This window comes from Cynocephalus volans, chromosome 8 (genome assembly GCF_027409185.1).
Source record: "Cynocephalus volans isolate mCynVol1 chromosome 8, mCynVol1.pri, whole genome shotgun sequence".
NCBI classification, from domain to species: Eukaryota; Metazoa; Chordata; class Mammalia; order Dermoptera; family Cynocephalidae; genus Cynocephalus; species Cynocephalus volans.
Window position 1 is genome coordinate 160,646,508 of NC_084467.1, and position 19,022 is coordinate 160,665,529.

Below are 19,022 nucleotides of genomic sequence, written 5' to 3' on the forward strand. Positions count from 1 at the left end.
AAGCAGCAGAATGTGCCTCTCACATCTAGCCTGTAGGAATTCAGGTTGGCAAGTTCTATGGGAAGCCCATTGCTGCCTATGGTGGAAACGGCATGGGAGATTTCAGTTTCAAAATCTCTGTGAAAAAGCGTCAGAGAAGCTTCTCCGTTTAGAATCCAGCATATCTCACTGAACCGAAGAAGTGGTTGTTAGAAGGGAGTTAGAGCTGCAAGCAGTTTGGTTTGGGAAATTAGACGCGAAATGAAACTGCAAATGCCTTCCAACAGGCTTGGAAAAGTGTGTTCTAAATCTCTGCCAAACAGACTCCCCGGAGGTTGAGCTTTCAGAAGCTAGTTTAACTCTAAGGGAGGAAGCAGCAGAATGTGCCTCTCACATCTAGCCTTTAGGAATTCAGGTTGGCAAGTTCTATGGGGAAGCCCATTGCTGCCTATGGTGGAAACGGCATGGGAGATTTCAGTTTCAAAATCTCTGTGAAAAAGCGTCAGAGAAGCTTCTCCGTTTAGAATCCAGCCTATCTCACTGAACCGAAGAAGTGGTTGTTAGAAGGGAGTTAGAGCTGCAAGCAGTTTGGTTTGGGAAATTAGACGCGAAATGAAACTGCAAATGCCTTCCAACAGGCTTGGAAAAGTGTGTTCTAAATCTCTGCCAAACAGACTCCCCGGAGGTTGAGCTTTCAGAAGCTAGTTTAACTGTACGGGAGGAAGCAGCACAATGTGCCTCTCACATCTAGCCTGTAGGAATTCAGGTTGGCAAGTTCTATGGGGAAGCCCGTTGGCGCCTTCGTTGGAAACGGGTTTGGAAATTTCAGTTTCAAAATCTCTGTGAAAAAGCGTCAGAGAAGCTTCCCCGTTTAGAATCCAGCATATCTCAGTGAACCGAAGAAGTGGTAGTAGAAGGGAGTTAGAGCTGCAAGCAGTTTGGTTTGGGAAATTAGACGCGAAATGACACTGCAAATGCTTTCCAACAGGCTTGGAAAAGTGTGTTCTATATCTCTGCCAAACAGACTCCCCGGAGGTTGAGCTTTCAGAAGCAAGTTTAACTCTAAGGGAGGAAGTAGCAGAATGTGCCTCTCACATCAAGCCTGTAGCAATTCAGGTTGGCAAGTTCTATGGGGAAGCCCATTGCTGCCTATGGTGGAAACGGCATGGGAGATTTCAGTTTCAAAATCTCTGTGAAAAAGCGTCAGACAAGCTTCTCCGTTTAGAATCCAGCATATCTCACAGAACCGAAGAAGTGGTAGTTAGAAGGGAGTTAGAGCTGCAAGCAGTTTGGTTTGGGAAATTAGACGCGAAATGAAACTGCAAAGGCCTTCCAACAGGCTTGGAAAAGTGTGTTCTATACCTCTGCCAAACAGAGTCCCCGGAGGATGAGCTTTCAGAAGCCAGCTTAACTCTAAGGGAGGAAGCAGCAGAATGTGCCTCTCACATCTAGCCTGTAGGAATTCAGGTTGGTAAGTTCTATGGGGAAGCCCATTGGCGCCTTCGTTGGAAACGGGTTTGGAAATTTCAGTTTCAAAATCTCTGTGAAAAAGCGTCAGAGAAGCTTCCCCGTTTAGAATCCAGCATATCTCACTGAACCGAAGAAGTGGTAGTTAGAAGGGAGTTAGAGCTGCAAGCAGTTTGGATTGGGAAATTAGACGTGAAATGAAACTGCAAATGCCTTCCAAAAGGCTTGGAAAAGTGCGTTCTATATCTCTGCCAAACAGACTCCCCGGAGGTTGAGCTTTCAGAAGCAAGTTTAACTCTAAGGGAGGAAGCAGCAGAATGTGCCTCTCACATCTAGCCTGTAGGAATTCAGGTTGGCAAGTTCTATGGGGAAGCCCATTGCTGCCTTCGTTGGAAACGGGTTTCGAAATTTTAGTTTCAAAATCTCTGTGAAAAAGCGTCAGAGAAGCTTCCCCGTTTGGAATCCAGCATATCTCACTGAACCGAAGAAGTGGTAGTTAGAAGGGAGTTAGAGCTGCAAGCAGTTTGGATTGGGAAATTAGACGCGAAATGAAACTGCTTGGAAAAGTGTGTTCTATATCTCTGCCAAACAGACTCCCCGGAGGTTGAGCTTTCAGAAGCAAGTTTCACTCAAGGGAGGAAGCAGCAGAATGTGCCTCTCACATCTAGCCTGTAGGAATTCAGGTTGGCAAGTTCTATGGGGAAGCCCATTGCTGCCTATGGTGGAAACGGCATGGGAGATTTCAGTTTCAAAATCTCTGTGAAAAAGCGTCAGAGAAGCTTCTCCGTTTAGAATCCAGCATATCTCACTGAACCGAAGAAGTGGTAGTTAGAAGGGAGTTAGAGCTGCAAGCAGTTTGGTTTGGGAAATTAGACGCGAAATGACACTGCAAAGGCCTTCCAACAGGCTTGGAAAAGTGTGTTCTATACCTCTGCCAAACAGAGTCCCCGGAGGATGAGCTTTCAGAAGCAAGCTTAACTCTAAGGGAGGAAGCAGCAGAATGTGCCTCTCACATCTAGCCTGTAGGAATTCAGGTTGGCAAGTTCTATGGGGAAGCCCATTGGCGCCTTCGTTGGAAACGGGTTTGGAAATTTCAGTTTCAAAATCTCTGTGAAAAAGCGTCAGAGAAGCTTCTCCGTTTAGAATCCAGCATATCTCACTGAACCGAAGAAGTGGTAGTTAGAAGGGAGTTAGAGCTGCACGCAGTTTGGTTTGGGAAATTAGATGCGAAATGAAACTGCAAATGCCTTCCAACAGGCTTGGAAAAGTGTGTTCTATATCTCTGCCAAACAGACTCCCCGGAGGTTGACCTTTCAGAAGCTAGCTTAACTCTAAGGGAGGAAGCAGCAGAATGTGCCTCTCACTTCTACCCTGTAGGAATTCGGGTTGGCAAGTTCTATGGGGAAGCCGATTGGCGCCTTCGTTGGAAACGGGTTTGGAAATTTCAGTTTCAAAATCTCTGTGAAAAAGCGTCAGAGAAGCTTCTCCGTTTAGAATCCAGCATATCTCACTGAACCGAAGAAGTGGTAGTTAGAAGGGAGTTAGAGCTGCAAGCAGTTTGGTTTGGGAAATTAGACGCGAAATGAAGCTGCAAGTGCCTTCCAACAGGCTTGGAAAAGTGTGTTCTATATCTCTGCCAAACAGACTCCCCGGAGGTTGAGCTTTCAGAAGCTAGTTTAACTCTAAGGGAGGAAGCAGCAGAATGTGCCTCTCACATCTAGCCTGTAGGAATTCAGGTTGGCAAGTTCTATGGGGAAGCCCGTTGCTGCCTATGGTGGAAACGGCATGGGAGATTTCAGTTTCAAAATCTCTGTGAAAAAGCGTCAGAGATGCTTCCCCGTTTAGAATCCAGCATATCTCACTGAACCGAAGAATTGGTAGTTAGAAGGGAGTTAGAGCTGCAAGCAGTTTGGTTTGGGAAATTAGACGCGAAATGAAACTGCAAGTGCCTTCCAACAGGCTTGGAAAAGTATGTTCTATATCTCTGCCAAACAGACTCCCCGGAGGTTGAGGTTTCAGAAGCTAGTTTAACTCTAAGGGAGGAAGCAGCAGAATGTGCCTCTCACATCTAGCCTGTAGGAATTCAGGTTGGCAAGTTCTATGGGGAAGCCCATTGCTGCCTATGGTGGAAACGGCATGGGAGATTTCAGTTTCAAAATCTCTGTGAAAAAGCGTCAGAGAAGCTTCTCCGTTTAGAATCCAGCATATCTCACAGAACCGAAGAAGTGGTAGTTAGAAGGGAGTTAGAGCTGCAAGCAGTTTGGTTTGGGAAATTAGACGCGAAATGAAACTGCAAGTGCCTTCCAACAGGCTTGGAAAAGTGTGTTCTATATCTCTGCCAAACAGACTCCCCGGAGGTTGAGCTTTCAGAAGCTAGTTTAACTCTAAGAGAGGAAGCAGCAGAATGTGCCTCTCACATCTAGCCTGTAGGAATTCAGGTTGGCAAGTTCTATGGGGAAGCCCATTGCTGCCTATGGTGGAAACGGCATGGGAGATTTCAGTTTCAAAATCTCTGTGAAAAAGAGTCAGAGAAGCTTCTCCGTTTAGAATCCAGCATATCTCACAGAACCGAAGAAGTGGTAGTTAGAAGGGAGTTAGAGCTGCAAGCAGTTTGGTTTGGGAAATTAGACGCGAAATGAAACTGCAAGTGCATTCCAACAGGCTTGGAAAAGTGTGTTCTATATCTCTGCCAAACAGACTCCCCGGAGGTTGAGCTTTCAGAAGCTAGTTTAACTCTAAGGGAGGAAGCAGGAGAATGTGCTTCTCACATCTAGCCTGTAGGAATTCGGGTTGGCAAGTTCTATGGGGAAGCCCATTGCTGCCTATGATGGAAACGGCATGGGAGATTTCAGTTTCAAAATCTCTGTGAAAAAGCGTCAGAGAAGCTTCTCCGTTTAGATTCCAGCATATCTCACAGAACCGAAGAAGTGGTAGTTAGAAGGGAGTTAGAGCTGCAAGCAGTTTGGTTTGGGAAATTAGACACGAAATGAAACTGCAAAGGCCTTCCAACAGGCTTGGAAAAGTGTGTTCTATACCTCTGCCAAACAGAGTCCCCGGAGGATGAGCTTTCAGAAGCAAGCTTAACTCTAAGGGAGGAAGCAGCAGAATGTGCCTCTCACATCTAGCCTGTAGGAATTCAGGTTGGCAAGTTCTATGGGAAGCCCATTGCTGCCTATGGTGGAAACGGGTTTGGAAATTTCAGTTTCAAAATCTCTGTGATAAAGCGTCAGAGAAGCTTCTCCGTTTAGAATCCAGCATATCTCACTGAACCGAAGAAGTGGTAGTTAGAAGGGAGTTAGAGCTGCAAGCAGTTTGGTTTGGGAAATTAGACGCGAAATGGAACTGCAAAGACCTTCAAACAGGCTTGGAAAAGTGTGTTCTATATCTCTGCCAAACAGACTCCCCGGAGGTTGAGCTTTCAGAAGCGAGTTTAACTCAAAGGGAGGAAGCAGCAGAATGTGCCTCTCACATCTAGCCTGTAGGAATTCAGGTTGGCAAGTTCTATGGGGAAGCCCGTTGCTGCCTATGGTGGAAACGGCATGGGAGATTTCAGTTTCAAAATCTCTGTGAAAAAGCGTCAGAGATGCTTCCCTGTTTAGAATCCAGCATATCTCACTGAACCGAAGAATTGGTAGTTAGAAGGGAGTTAGAGCTGCAAGCAGTTTGGTTTGGGAAATTAGACACGAAATGAAACTGCAAATGCCTTCCAACAGGCTTGGAAAAGTGTGTTCTATATCTCTGCCAAACAGACTCCCCGGAGGTTGAGCTTTCAGAAGCTAGCTTAACTCTAAGGGAGGAAGAAGCAGAATGTGCCTCTCACATCTAGCCTGTAGGAATTCAGGTTGGCAAGTTCTATGGGGAAGCCCATTGGCGCCTTCTTTGGAAACGGGTTTGGAAATTTCAGTTTCAAAATCTCTGTGAAAAAGCGTCAGAGAAGCTTCTCCGTATAGAATCCAGCATATCTCACTGAACCGAAGAAGTGGTAGTTAGAAGGGAGTTAGAGCTGCAAGCAGTTTGGTTTGGGAAATTAGACACGAAATGAAACTGCAAATGCCTTCCAACAGGCTTGGAAAATTGTGTTCTATACCTCTGCCAAACAGACTCCCCGGAGGTTGAGCTTTCAGAAGCTAGTTTAACTCTAAGGGAGGAAGAAGCAGAATGTGCCTCTCACATCTAGCCTGTAGGAATTCAGGTTGGCAAGTTCTATGGGGAAGCCCATTGCTGCCTACGGTGGAAACGGCATGGGAGATTTCAGTTTCAAAATCTCTGTGAAAAAGCGTCAGAGAAGCTTCTCCGTTTAGAATCCAGCATATCTCACTGAACCGAAGAAGTGGTAGTTAGAAGGGAGTTAGAGCTGCAAGCAGTTTGGTTTGGGAAATTAGACGCGAAATGACACTGCAAAGGCCTTCCAACAGGCTTGCAAAAGTGTGTTCTATACCTCTGCCAAACAGAGTCCCCGGAGGATGAGCTTTCAGAAGCAAGCTTAACTCTAAGGGAGGAAGCAGCAGAATGTGCCTCTCACATCTAGCCTGTAGGAATTCAGGTTGGCAAGTTCTATGGGAAGCCCATTGCTGCCTATGGTGGAAACGGCATGGGAGATTTCAGTTTCAAAATCTCTGTGAAAAAGCGTCAGAGAAGCTTCTCCGTTTAGAATCCAGCATATCTCACTGAACCGAAGAAGTGGTTGTTAGAAGGGAGTTAGAGCTGCAAGCAGTTTGGTTTGGGAAATTAGACGCGAAATGAAACTGCAAATGCCTTCCAACAGGCTTGGAAAAGTGTGTTCTAAATCTCTGCCAAACAGACTCCCCGGAGGTTGAGCTTTCAGAAGCTAGTTTAACTCTAAGGGAGGAAACAGCAGAATGTGCCTCTCACATCTAGCCTTTAGGAATTCAGGTTGGCAAGTTCTATGGGGAAGCCCATTGCTGCCTATGGTGGAAACGGCATGGGAGATTTCAGTTTCAAAATCTCTGTGAAAAAGCGTCAGAGAAGCTTCTCCGTTTAGAATCCAGCATATCTCACAGAACCGAAGAAGTGGTAGTTAGAAGGGAGTTAGAGCTGCAAGCAGTTTGGTTTGGGAAATTAGACGCGAAATGAAACTGCAAAGACCTTCCAACAGGCTTGAAAAATTGTGTTCTATATCTCTGCCAAACAGACTCCCCGGAGGTTGAGCTTTCAGAAGCTAGTTTAACTCAAAGGGAGGAAGCAGCAGAATGTGCCTCTCACATCTAGCCTGTAGGAATTCAGGTTGGCAAGTTCTATGGAGAAGCCCGTTGCTGCCTATGGTGGAAACGGCATGGGAGATTTCAGTTTCAAAATCTCTGTGAAAAAGCGTCAGAGATGCTTCCCCGTTTAGAATCCAGCATATCTCACTGAACCGAAGAATTGGTAGTTAGAAGGGAGTTAGAGCTGCAAGCAGTTTGGTTTAGGAAATTAGACGCGAAATGAAACTGCAAATGCCTTCCAACAGGCTTGGAAAAGTGTGTTCTATATCTCTGCCAAACAGACTCGCCGGAGGTTAAGCTTTCAGAAGCTAGTTTAACTCTAAGGGAGGAAGCAGCAGAATGTGCCTCTCACATCTAGCCTGTAGGAATTCAGGTTGGCAAGTTCTATGGGGAAGCCCATTGCTGCCTATGGTGGAAACGGCATGGGAGATTTCAGTTTCAAAATCTCTGTGAAAAAGCGTCAGAGAAGCTTCTCCGTTTAGAATCCAGCATATCTCACAGAACCGAAGAAGTTGTAGTTAGAAGGGAGTTAGAGCTGCAAGCAGTTTGGTTTGGGAAATTAGACGCGAAATGAAACTGCAAGAGCCTTCCAACAGGCTTGGAAAAGTGTGTTCTATATCTCTGCCAAACAGACTCCCCGGAGGTTGAGCTTTCAGAAGCTAGTTTAACTCTAAGGGAGGAAGCAGCAGAATGTGCCTCTCACATCTAGCCTGTAGGAATTCAGGTTGGCAAGTTCTATGGGGAAGCCCATTGCTGCCTATGGTGGAAACGGCATGGGAGATTTCAGTTTCAAAATCTATGTGAAAAAGCGTCAGAGAAGCTTCTCCGTTTAGAATCCAGCATATCTCACAGAACCGAAGAAGTGGTAGTTAGAAGGGAGTTAGAGCTGCAAGCAGTTTGGTTTGGGAAATTAGACGCGAAATGAAGCTGCAAGTGCCTTCCAACAGGCTTGGAAAAGTGTGTTCTATATCTCTGCCAAACAGACTCCCCGGAGGTTGAGCTTTCAGAAGCTAGTTTAACTCTAAGGGAGGAAGCAGCAGAATGTGCCTCTCACATCTAGCCTGTAGGAATTCAGGTTGGCAAGTTCTATGGGGAAGCCCGTTGCTGCCTATGGTGGAAACGGCATGGGAGATTTCAGTTTCAAAATCTCTGTGAAAAAGCGTCAGAGATGCTTCCCCGTTTAGAATCCAGCATATCTCACTGAACCGAAGAATTGGTAGTTAGAAGGGAGTTAGAGCTGCAAGCAGTTTGGTTTGGGAAATTAGACGCGAAATGAAACTGCAAGTGCCTTCCAACAGGCTTGGAAAAGTATGTTCTATATCTCTGCCAAACAGACTCCCCGGAGGTTGAGGTTTCAGAAGCTAGTTTAACTCTAAGGGAGGAAGCAGCAGAATGTGCCTCTCACATCTAGCCTGTAGGAATTCAGGTTGGCAAGTTCTATGGGGAAGCCCATTGCTGCCTATGGTGGAAACGGCATGGGAGATTTCAGTTTCAAAATCTCTGTGAAAAAGCGTCAGAGAAGCTTCTCCGTTTAGAATTCAGCATATCTCACAGAACCGAAGAAGTGGTAGTTAGAAGGGAGTTAGAGCTGCAAGCAGTTTGGTTTGGGAAATTAGACGCGAAATGAAACTGCAAGTGCCTTCCAACAGGCTTGGAAAAGTGTGTTCTATATCTCTGCCAAACAGACTCCCCGGAGGTTGAGCTTTCAGAAGCTAGTTTAACTCTAAGAGAGGAAGCAGCAGAATGTGCCTCTCACATCTAGCCTGTAGGAATTCAGGTTGGCAAGTTCTATGGGGAAGCCCATTGCTGCCTATGGTGGAAACGGCATGGGAGATTTCAGTTTCAAAATCTCTGTGAAAAAGAGTCAGAGAAGCTTCTCCGTTTAGAATCCAGCATATCTCACAGAACCGAAGAAGTGGTAGTTAGAAGGGAGTTAGAGCTGCAAGCAGTTTGGTTTGGGAAATTAGACGCGAAATGAAACTGCAAGTGCATTCCAACAGGCTTGGAAAAGTGTGTTCTATATCTCTGCCAAAGAGACTCCCCGGAGGTTTAGCTTTCAGAAGCTAGTTTAACTCTAAGGGAGGAAGCAGGAGAATGTGCTTCTCACATCTAGCCTGTAGGAATTCGGGTTGGCAAGTTCTATGGGGAAGCCCATTGCTGCCTATGATGGAAACGGCATGGGAGATTTCAGTTTCAAAATCTCTGTGAAAAAGCGTCAGAGAAGCTTCTCCGTTTAGATTCCAGCATATCTCACTGAACCGAAGAAGTGGTGGTTAGAAGGGAGTTAGAGCTGCAAGCAGTTTGGTTTGGGAAATTAGACGCGAAATGACACTGCAAATGCTTTCCAACAGGCTTGGAAAAGTGTGTTCTATATCTCTGCCAAACAGACTCCCCGGAGGTTGAGCTTTCAGAAGCAAGTTTAACTCTAAGGGAGGAAGCAGCAGAATGTGCCTCTCACATCAAGCCTGTAGCAATTCAGGTTGGCAAGTTCTATGGGGAAGCCCATTGCTGCCTATGGTGGAAACGGCATGGGAGATTTCAGTTTCAAAATCTCTGTGAAAAAGCGTCAGAGAAGCTTCTCCGTTTAGAATCCAGCATATCTCACAGAACCGAAGAAGTGGTAGTTAGAAGGGAGTTAGAGCTGCAAGCAGTTTGGTTTGGGAAATTAGACGCGAAATGAAACTGCAAAGGCCTTCCAACAGGCTTGGAAAAGTGTGTTCTATATCTCTGCCAAACAGACTCCCCGGAGGTTGAGCTTTCAGAAGCGAGTTTAACTCAAAGGGAGGAAGCAGCAGAATGTGCCTCTCACATCTAGCCTGTAGGAATTCAGGTTGGCAAGTTCTATGGGGAAGCCCGTTGCTGCCTATGGTGGAAACGGCATGGGAGATTTCAGTTTCAAAATCTCTGTGAAAAAGCGTCAGAGATGCTTCCCTGTTTAGAATCCAGCATATCTCACTGAACCGAAGAATTGGTAGTTAGAAGGGAGTTAGAGCTGCAAGCAGTTTGGTTTGGGAAATTAGACGCGAAATGAAACTGCAAATGCCTTCCAACAGGCTTGGAAAAGTGTGTTCTATATCTCTGCCAAACAGACTCCCCGGAGGTTGAGCTTTCAGAAGCTAGCTTAACTCTAAGGGAGGAAGAAGCAGAATGTGCCTCTCACATCTAGCCTGTAGGAATTCAGGTTGGCAAGTTCTATGGGGAAGCCCATTGGCGCCTTCTTTGGAAACGGGTTTGGAAATTTCAGTTTCAAAATCTCTGTGAAAAAGCGTCAGAGAAGCTTCTCCGTTTAGAATCCAGCATATCTCACAGAACCGAAGAAGTGGTAGTTAGAAGGGAGTTAGAGCTGCAAGCAGTTTGGTTTGGGAAATTAGACGCGAAATGAAACTGCAAGAGCCTTCCAACAGGCTTGGAAAAGTGTGTTCTATATCTCTGCCAAACAGACTCCCCGGAGGTTGAGCTTTCAGAAGCTAGTTTAACTCTAAGGGAGGAAGCAGCAGAATGTGCCTCTCACATCTAGCCTGTAGGAATTCAGGTTGGCAAGTTCTATGGGGAAGCCCATTGCTGCCTATGGTGGAAACGGCATGGGAGATTTCAGTTTCAAAATCTATGTGAAAAAGCGTCAGAGAAGCTTCTCCGTTTAGAATCCAGCATATCTCACAGAACCGAAGAAGTGGTAGTTAGAAGGGAGTTAGAGCTGCAAGCAGTTTGGTTTGGGAAATTAGACGCGAAATGAAGCTGCAAGTGCCTTCCAACAGGCTTGGAAAAGTGTGTTCTATATCTCTGCCAAACAGACTCCCCGGAGGTTGAGCTTTCAGAAGCTAGTTTAACTCTAAGGGAGGAAGCAGCAGAATGTGCCTCTCACATCTAGCCTGTAGGAATTCAGGTTGGCAAGTTCTATGGGGAAGCCCGTTGCTGCCTATGGTGGAAACGGCATGGGAGATTTCAGTTTCAAAATCTCTGTGAAAAAGCGTCAGAGATGCTTCCCCGTTTAGAATCCAGCATATCTCACTGAACCGAAGAATTGGTAGTTAGAAGGGAGTTAGAGCTGCAAGCAGTTTGGTTTGGGAAATTAGACGCGAAATGAAACTGCAAGTGCCTTCCAACAGGCTTGGAAAAGTATGTTCTATATCTCTGCCAAACAGACTCCCCGGAGGTTGAGGTTTCAGAAGCTAGTTTAACTCTAAGGGAGGAAGCAGCAGAATGTGCCTCTCACATCTAGCCTGTAGGAATTCAGGTTGGCAAGTTCTATGGGGAAGCCCATTGCTGCCTATGGTGGAAACGGCATGGGAGATTTCAGTTTCAAAATCTCTGTGAAAAAGCGTCAGAGAAGCTTCTCCGTTTAGAATTCAGCATATCTCACAGAACCGAAGAAGTGGTAGTTAGAAGGGAGTTAGAGCTGCAAGCAGTTTGGTTTGGGAAATTAGACGCGAAATGAAACTGCAAGTGCCTTCCAACAGGCTTGGAAAAGTGTGTTCTATATCTCTGCCAAACAGACTCCCCGGAGGTTGAGCTTTCAGAAGCTAGTTTAACTCTAAGAGAGGAAGCAGCAGAATGTGCCTCTCACATCTAGCCTGTAGGAATTCAGGTTGGCAAGTTCTATGGGGAAGCCCATTGCTGCCTATGGTGGAAACGCCATGGGAGATTTCAGTTTCAAAATCTCTGTGAAAAAGAGTCAGAGAAGCTTCTCCGTTTAGAATCCAGCATATCTCACAGAACCGAAGAAGTGGTAGTTAGAAGGGAGTTAGAGCTGCAAGCAGTTTGGTTTGGGAAATTAGACGCGAAATGAAACTGCAAGTGCATTCCAACAGGCTTGGAAAAGTGTGTTCTATATCTCTGCCAAAGAGACTCCCCGGAGGTTGAGCTTTCAGAAGCTAGTTTAACTCTAAGGGAGGAAGCAGGAGAATGTGCTTCTCACATCTAGCCTGTAGGAATTCGGGTTGGCAAGTTCTATGGGGAAGCCCATTGCTGCCTATGATGGAAACGGCATGGGAGATTTCAGTTTCAAAATCTCTGTGAAAAAGCGTCAGAGAAGCTTCTCCGTTTAGATTCCAGCATATCTCACTGAACCGAAGAAGTGGTGGTTAGAAGGGAGTTAGAGCTGCAAGCAGTTTGGTTTGGGAAATTAGACACGAAATGAAACTGCAAAGGCCTTCCAACAGGCTTGGAAAAGTGTGTTCTAAATCTCTGCCAAACAGACTCCCCGGAGGTTGAGCTTTCAGAAGCTAGTTTAACTCTAAGGGAGGAAGCAGGAGAATGTGCCTCTCACATCTAGCCTGTAGGAATTCGGGTTGGCAAGTTCTATGGGGAAGCCCATTGCTGCCTATGATGGAAACGGCATGGGAGATTTCAGTTTCAAAATCTCTGTGAAAAAGCGTCAGAGAAGCTTCTCCGTTTAGAATCCAGCATATCTCACTGAACCGAAGAAGTGGTAGTTAGAAGGGAGTTAGAGCTGCAAGCAGTTTGGTTTGGGAAATTAGACGCGAAATGAAACTGCAAAGGCCTTCCAACAGGCTTGGAAAAGTGTGTTCTATATCTCTGCCAAACAGACTCCCCGGAGGTTGAGCTTTCAGAAGCTAGTTTAACTCTAAGGGAGGAAGCAGCAGAATGTGCCTCTCACATCTAGCCTGTAGGAATTCGGGTTGGCAAGTTCTATGGGGAAGCCCATTGCTGCCTGTGGTGGAAACGGCATGGGAGATTTCAGTTTCAAAATCTCTGTGAAAAAGAGTCGGAGAAGCTTCTCGGTTTAGAATCCAGCATATCTCACAGAACCGAAGAAGTGGTAGTTAGAAGGGAGTTAGAGCTGCAAGCAGTTTGGTTTGGGAAATTAGACGCGAAATGAAACTGCAAGTGCCTTCCAACAGGCTTGGAAAAGTGTGTTCTATATCTCTGCCAAACAGACTCCCCGGAGGTTGAGCTTTCAGAAGCAAGTTTAACACTAAGGGAGGAAGCAGCAGAATGTGCCTCTCACATCTAGCCTGTAGGAATTCAGGTTGGCAAGTTCTATGGGGAAGCCCATTGGCGCCTTCGTTGGAAACGGGTTTGGAAATTTCAGTTTCAAAATCTCTGTGAAAAAGCGTCAGAGAAGCTTCCCCGTTTAGAATCCAGCATATCTCACTGAACCGAAGAAGTGGTAGTTAGAAGGGAGTTAGAGCTGCAAGCAGTTTGGATTGGGAAATTAGACGCGAAATGAAACTGCAAATGCCTTCCAACAGGCTTGGAAAAGTGTGTTCTATATCTCTGCCAAACAGACTCCCCAGAGGTTGAGCTTTCAGAAGCAAGTTTAAGTCTAAGGGAGGAAGCAGCAGAATGTGCCTCTCACATCTAGCCTGTAGGAATTCAGGTTGGCAAGTTCTATGGGGAAGCCCGTTGCTGCCTATGGTGGAAACGGCATGGGAGATTTTAGTTTCAAAATCTCTGTGAAAAAGCGTCAGAGATGCTTCCCTGTTTAGAATCCAGCATATCTCATTGAACCGAAGAATTGGTAGTTAGAAGGGAGTTAGAGCTGCAAGCAGTTTGGTTTGGGAAATTAGACGCGAAATGAAACTGCAAATGCCTTCCAACAGGCTTGGAAAAGTGTGTTCTATATCTCTTCCAAACAGACTCCCCGGAGGTTGAGCTTTCAGAAGCTAGTTTAACTCTAAGGGAGGAAGCAGCAGAATGTGCCTCTCACATCTAGCCTGTAGGAATTCAGGTTGGCAAGTTCTATGGGGAAGCCCATTGCTGCCTATGGTGGAAACGGCATGGGAGATTTCAGTTTCAAAATCTCTGTGAAAAAGAGTCGGAGAAGCTTCTCCGTTTAGAATCCAGCATATCTCACAGAACCGAAGAAGTGGTAGTTAGAAGGGAGTTAGAGCTGCAAGCAGTTTGGTTTGGGAAATTAGACGAGAAATGAAACTGCAAGTGCCTTCCAGCAGGCTTGGAAAAGTGTGTTCTATATCTCTTCCAAACAGACTCCCCGGAGGTTGAGCTTTCAGAAGCTAGTTTAACTCTAAGGGAGGAAGCAGCAGAATGTGCCTCTCACATCTAGCCTGTAGGAATTCAGGTTGGCAAGTTCTATGGGGAAGCCCATTGCTGCCTATGGTGGAAACGGCATGGGAGATTTCAGTTTCAAAATCTCTGTGAAAAAGCGTCAGAGAAGCTTCTCCGTTTAGATTCCAGCATATCTCACTGAACCGAAGAAGTGGTAGTTAGAAGGGAGTTAGAGCTGCAAGCAGTTTGGTTTGGGAAATTAGACGCGAAATGAAACTGCAAAGGCCTTCCAACAGGCTTGGAAAAGTGTGTTCTAAATCTCTGCCAAACAGACTCCCCGGAGGTTGAGCTTTCAGAAGCTAGTTTAACTCTAAGGGAGGAAGCAGCAGAATGTGCCTCTCACATCTAGCCTGTAGGAATTCGGGTTGGCAAGTTCTATGGGGAAGCCCATTGCTGCCTGTGGTGGAAACGGCATGGGAGATTTCAGTTTCAAAATCTCTCTGAAAAAGAGTCGGAGAAGCTTCTCCGTTTAGAATCCAGCATATCTCACAGAACCGAAGAAGTGGTAGTTAGAAGGGAGTTAGAGCTGCAAGCAGTTTGGTTTGGGAAATTAGACGCGAAATGAAACTGCAAGTGCCTTCCAACAGGCTTGGAAAAGTGTGTTCTATATCTCTGCCAAACAGACTCCCCGGAGGTTGAGCTTTCAGAAGCAAGTTTAACTCTAAGGGAGGAAGCAGGAGAATGTGCCTCTCACATCTAGCCTGTAGGAATTCAGGTTGGCAAGTTCTATGGGGAAGCCCATTGCTGCCTTCGTTGGAAACGGGTTTCGAAATTTTAGTTTTCAAAATCTCTGTGAAAAAGCGTCAGAGAAGCTTCCCCGTTTGGAATCCAGCATATCTCACTGAACCGAAGAAGTGGTAGTTAGAAGGGAGTTAGAGCTGCAAGCAGTTTGGATTGGGAAATTAGACGCGAAATGAAACTGCTTGGAAAAGTGTGTTCTATATCTCTGCCAAACAGACTCCCCGGAGGTTGAGCTTTCAGAAGCAAGTTTCACTCAAGGGAGGAAGCAGCAGAATGTGCCTCTCACATCTAGCCTGTAGGAATTCAGGTTGGCAAGTTCTATGGGAAGCCCATTGCTGCCTATGGTGGAAACGGCATGGGAGATTTCAGTTTCAAAATCTCTGTGAAAAAGCGTCAGAGAAGCTTCTCCGTTTAGAATCCAGCATATCTCACTGAACCGAAGAAGTGGTTGTTAGAAGGGAGTTAGAGCTGCAAGCAGTTTGGTTTGGGAAATTAGACGCGAAATGAAACTGCAAATGCCTTCCAACAGGCTTGGAAAAGTGTGTTCTAAATCTCTGCCAAACAGACTCCCCGGAGGTTGAGCTTTCAGAAGCTAGTTTAACTCTAAGGGAGGAAGCAGCAGAATGTGCCTCTCACATCTAGCCTTTAGGAATTCAGGTTGGCAAGTTCTATGGGGAAGCCCATTGCTGCCTATGGTGGAAACGGCATGGGAGATTTCAGTTTCAAAATCTCTGTGAAAAAGCGTCAGAGAAGCTTCTCCGTTTAGAATCCAGCCTATCTCACAGAACCGAAGAAGTGGTAGTTAGAAGGGAGTTAGAGCTGCAAGCAGTTTGGTTTGGGAAATTAGACGCGAAATGAAACTGCAAAGACCTTCCAACAGGCTTGAAAAAGTGTGTTCTATATCTCTGCCAAACAGACTCCCCGGAGGTTGAGCTTTCAGGAGCTAGTTTAACTCAAAGGGAGGAAGCAGCAGAATGTGCCTCTCACATCTAGCCTGTAGGAATTCAGGTTGGCAAGTTCTATGGGGAAGCCCGTTGCTGCCTATGGTGGAAACGGCATGGGAGATTTCAGTTTCAAAATCTCTGTGAAAAAGCGTCAGAGATGCTTCCCCGTTTAGAATCCAGCATATCTCACTGAACCGAAGAATTGGTAGTTAGAAGGGAGTTAGAGCTGCAAGCAGTTTGGTTTAGGAAATTAGACGCGAAATGAAACTGCAAATGCCTTCCAACAGGCTTGGAAAAGTGTGTTCTATATCTCTGCCAAACAGACTCCCCGGAGGTTAAGCTTTCAGAAGCTAGTTTAACTCTAAGGGAGGAAGCAGGAGAATGTGCCTCTCACATCTAGCCTGTAGGAATTCAGGTTGGCAAGTTCTATGGGGAAGCCCATTGCTGCCTATGGTGGAAACGGCATGGGAGATTTCAGTTTCAAAATCTCTGTGAAAAAGCGTCAGAGAAGCTTCTCCGTTTAGAATCCAGCATATCTCACAGAACCGAAGAAGTGGTAGTTAGAAGGGAGTTAGAGCTGCAAGCAGTTTGGTTTGGGAAATTAGACGCGAAATGAAACTGCAAATGCCTTCCAACAGGCTTGGAAAAGTGTGTTCTATATCTCTGCCAAACAGACTCCCCGGAGGTTGAGCTTTCAGAAGCTAGTTTAACTCTAAGGGAGGAAGCAGCAGAATGTGCCTCTCACATCTAGCCTGTAGGAATTCAGGTTGGCAAGTTCTATGGGGAAGCCCATTGCTGCCTATGGTGGAAACGGCATGGGAGATTTCAGTTTCAAAATCTATGTGAAAAAGCGTCAGAGAAGCTTCTCCGTTTAGAATCCAGCATATCTCACAGAACCGAAGAAGTGGTAGTTAGAAGGGAGTTAGAGCTGCAAGCAGTTTGGTTTGGGAAATTAGACGCGAAATGAAACTGCAAGTCCATTCCAACAGGCTTGGAAAAGTGTGTTCTATATCTCTGCCAAACAGACTCCCCGGAGGTTGAGCTTTCAGAAGCTAGTTTAACTCTAAGGGAGGAAGCAGGAGAATGTGCTTCTCACATCTAGCCTGTAGGAATTCGGGTTGGCAAGTTCTATGGGGAAGCCCATTGCTGCCTATGATGGAAACGGCATGGGAGATTTCAGTTTCAAAATCTCTGTGAAAAAGCGTCAGAGAAGCTTCTCCGTTTAGATTCCAGCATATCTCACTGAACCGAAGAAGTGGTAGTTAGAAGGGAGTTAGAGCTGCAAGCAGTTTGGTTTGGGAAATTAGACACGAAATGAAACTGCAAAGGCCTTCCAACAGGCTTGGAAAAGTGTGTTCTAAATCTCTGCCAAACAGACTCCCCGGAGGTTGAGCTTTCAGAAGCTAGTTTAACTCTAAGGGAGGAAGCAGGAGAATGTGCCTCTCACATCTAGCCTGTAGGAATTCGGGTTGGCAAGTTCTATGGGGAAGCCCATTGCTGCCTATGATGGAAACGGCATGGGAGATTTCAGTTTCAAAATCTCTGTGAAAAAGCGTCAGAGAAGCTTCTCCGTTTAGAATCCAGCATATCTCACTGAACCGAAGAAGTGGTAGTTAGAAGGGAGTTAGAGCTGCAAGCAGTTTGGTTTGGGAAATTAGACGCGAAATGAAACTGCAAAGGCCTTCCAACAGGCTTGGAAAAGTGTGTTCTATATCTCTGCCAAACAGACTCCCCGGAGGTTGAGCTTTCAGAAGCTAGTTTAACTGTACGGGAGGAAGCAGCACAATGTGCCTCTCACATCTAGCCTGTAGGAATTCAGGTTGGCAAGTTCTATGGGGAAGCCCGTTGGCGCCTTCGTTGGAAACGGGTTTGGAAATTTCAGTTTCAAAATCTCTGTGAAAAAGCGTCAGAGAAGCTTCCCCGTTTAGAATCCAGCATATCTCAGTGAACCGAAGAAGTGGTAGTAGAAGGGAGTTAGAGCTGCAAGCAGTTTGGTTTGGGAAATTAGACGCGAAATGACACTGCAAATGCTTTCCAACAGGCTTGGAAAAGTGTGTTCTATATCTCTGCCAAACAGACTCCCCGGAGGTTGAGCTTTAAGAAGCAAGTTTAACTCTAAGGGAGGAAGCAGCAGAATGTGCCTCTCACATCAAGCCTGTAGCAATTCAGGTTGGCAAGTTCTATGGGGAAGCCCATTGCTGCCTATGGTGGAAACGGCATGGGAGATTTCAGTTTCAAAATCTCTGTGAAAAAGCGTCAGAGAAGCTTCTCCGTTTAGAATCCAGCATATCTCACAGAACCGAAGAAGTGGTAGTTAGAAGGGAGTTAGAGCTGCAAGCAGTTTGGTTTGGGAAATTAGACGCGAAATGAAACTGCAAAGGCCTTCCAACAGGCTTGGAAAAGTGTGTTCTATACCTCTGCCAAACAGAGTCCCCGGAGGATGAGCTTTCAGAAGCAAGCTTAACTCTAAGGGAGGAAGCAGCAGAATGTGCCTCTCACATCTAGCCTGTAGGAATTCAGGTTGGCAAGTTCTATGGGAAGCCCATTGCTGCCTATGGTGGAAACGGGTTTGGAAATTTCAGTTTCAAAATCTCTGTGATAAAGCGTCAGAGAAGCTTCTCCGTTTAGAATCCAGCATATCTCACTGAACCGAAGAAGTGGTAGTTAGAAGGGAGTTAGAGCTGCAAGCAGTTTGGTTTGGGAAATTAGACGCGAAATGAAACTGCAAAGGCCTTCCAACAGGCTTGGAAAAGTGTGTTCTATATCTCTGCCAAACAGACTCCCCGGAGGTTGAGCTTTCAGAAGCGAGTTTAACTCAAAGGGAGGAAGCAGCAGAATGTGCCTCTCACATCTAGCCTGTAGGAATTCAGGTTGGCAAGTTCTATGTGGAAGCCTGTTGCTGCCTATGGTGGAAACGGCATGGGAGATTTCAGTTTCAAAATCTCTGTGAAAAAGCGTCAGAGATGCTTCCCTGTTTAGAATCCAGCATATCTCACTGAACCGAAGAATTGGTAGTTAGAAGGGAGTTAGAGCTGCAAGCAGTTTGGTTTGGGAAATTAGACGCGAAATGAAACTGCAAATGCCTTCCAACAGGCTTGGAAAAGTGTGTTCTATATCTCTGCCAAACAGACTCCCCGGAGGTTGAGCTTTCAGAAGCTAGTTTAACTCTAAGGGAGGAAGAAGGAGAATGTGCCTCTCACATCTAGCCTGTAGGAATTCAGGTTGGCAAGTTCTATGGGGAAGCCCATTGCTGCCTATGGTGGAAACGGCATGGGAGATTTCAGTTTCAAAATCTCTGTGAAAAAGAGTCGGAGAAGCTTCTCCGTTTAGAATCCAGCATATCTCACAGAACCGAAGAAGTGGTAGTTAGAAGGGAGTTAGAGCTGCAAGCAGTTTGGTTTGGGAAATTAGACGCGAAATGAAACTGCAAGTGCCTTCCAGCAGGCTTGGAAAAGTGTGTTCTATATCTCTTCCAAACAGACTCCCCGGAGGTTGAGCTTTCAGAAGCTAGTTTAACTCTAAGGGAGGAAGCAGCAGAATGTGCCTCTCACATCTAGCCTGTAGGAATTCAGGTTGGCAAGTTCTATGGGGAAGCCCATTGCTGCCTATGGTGGAAACGGCATGGGAGATTTCAGTTTCA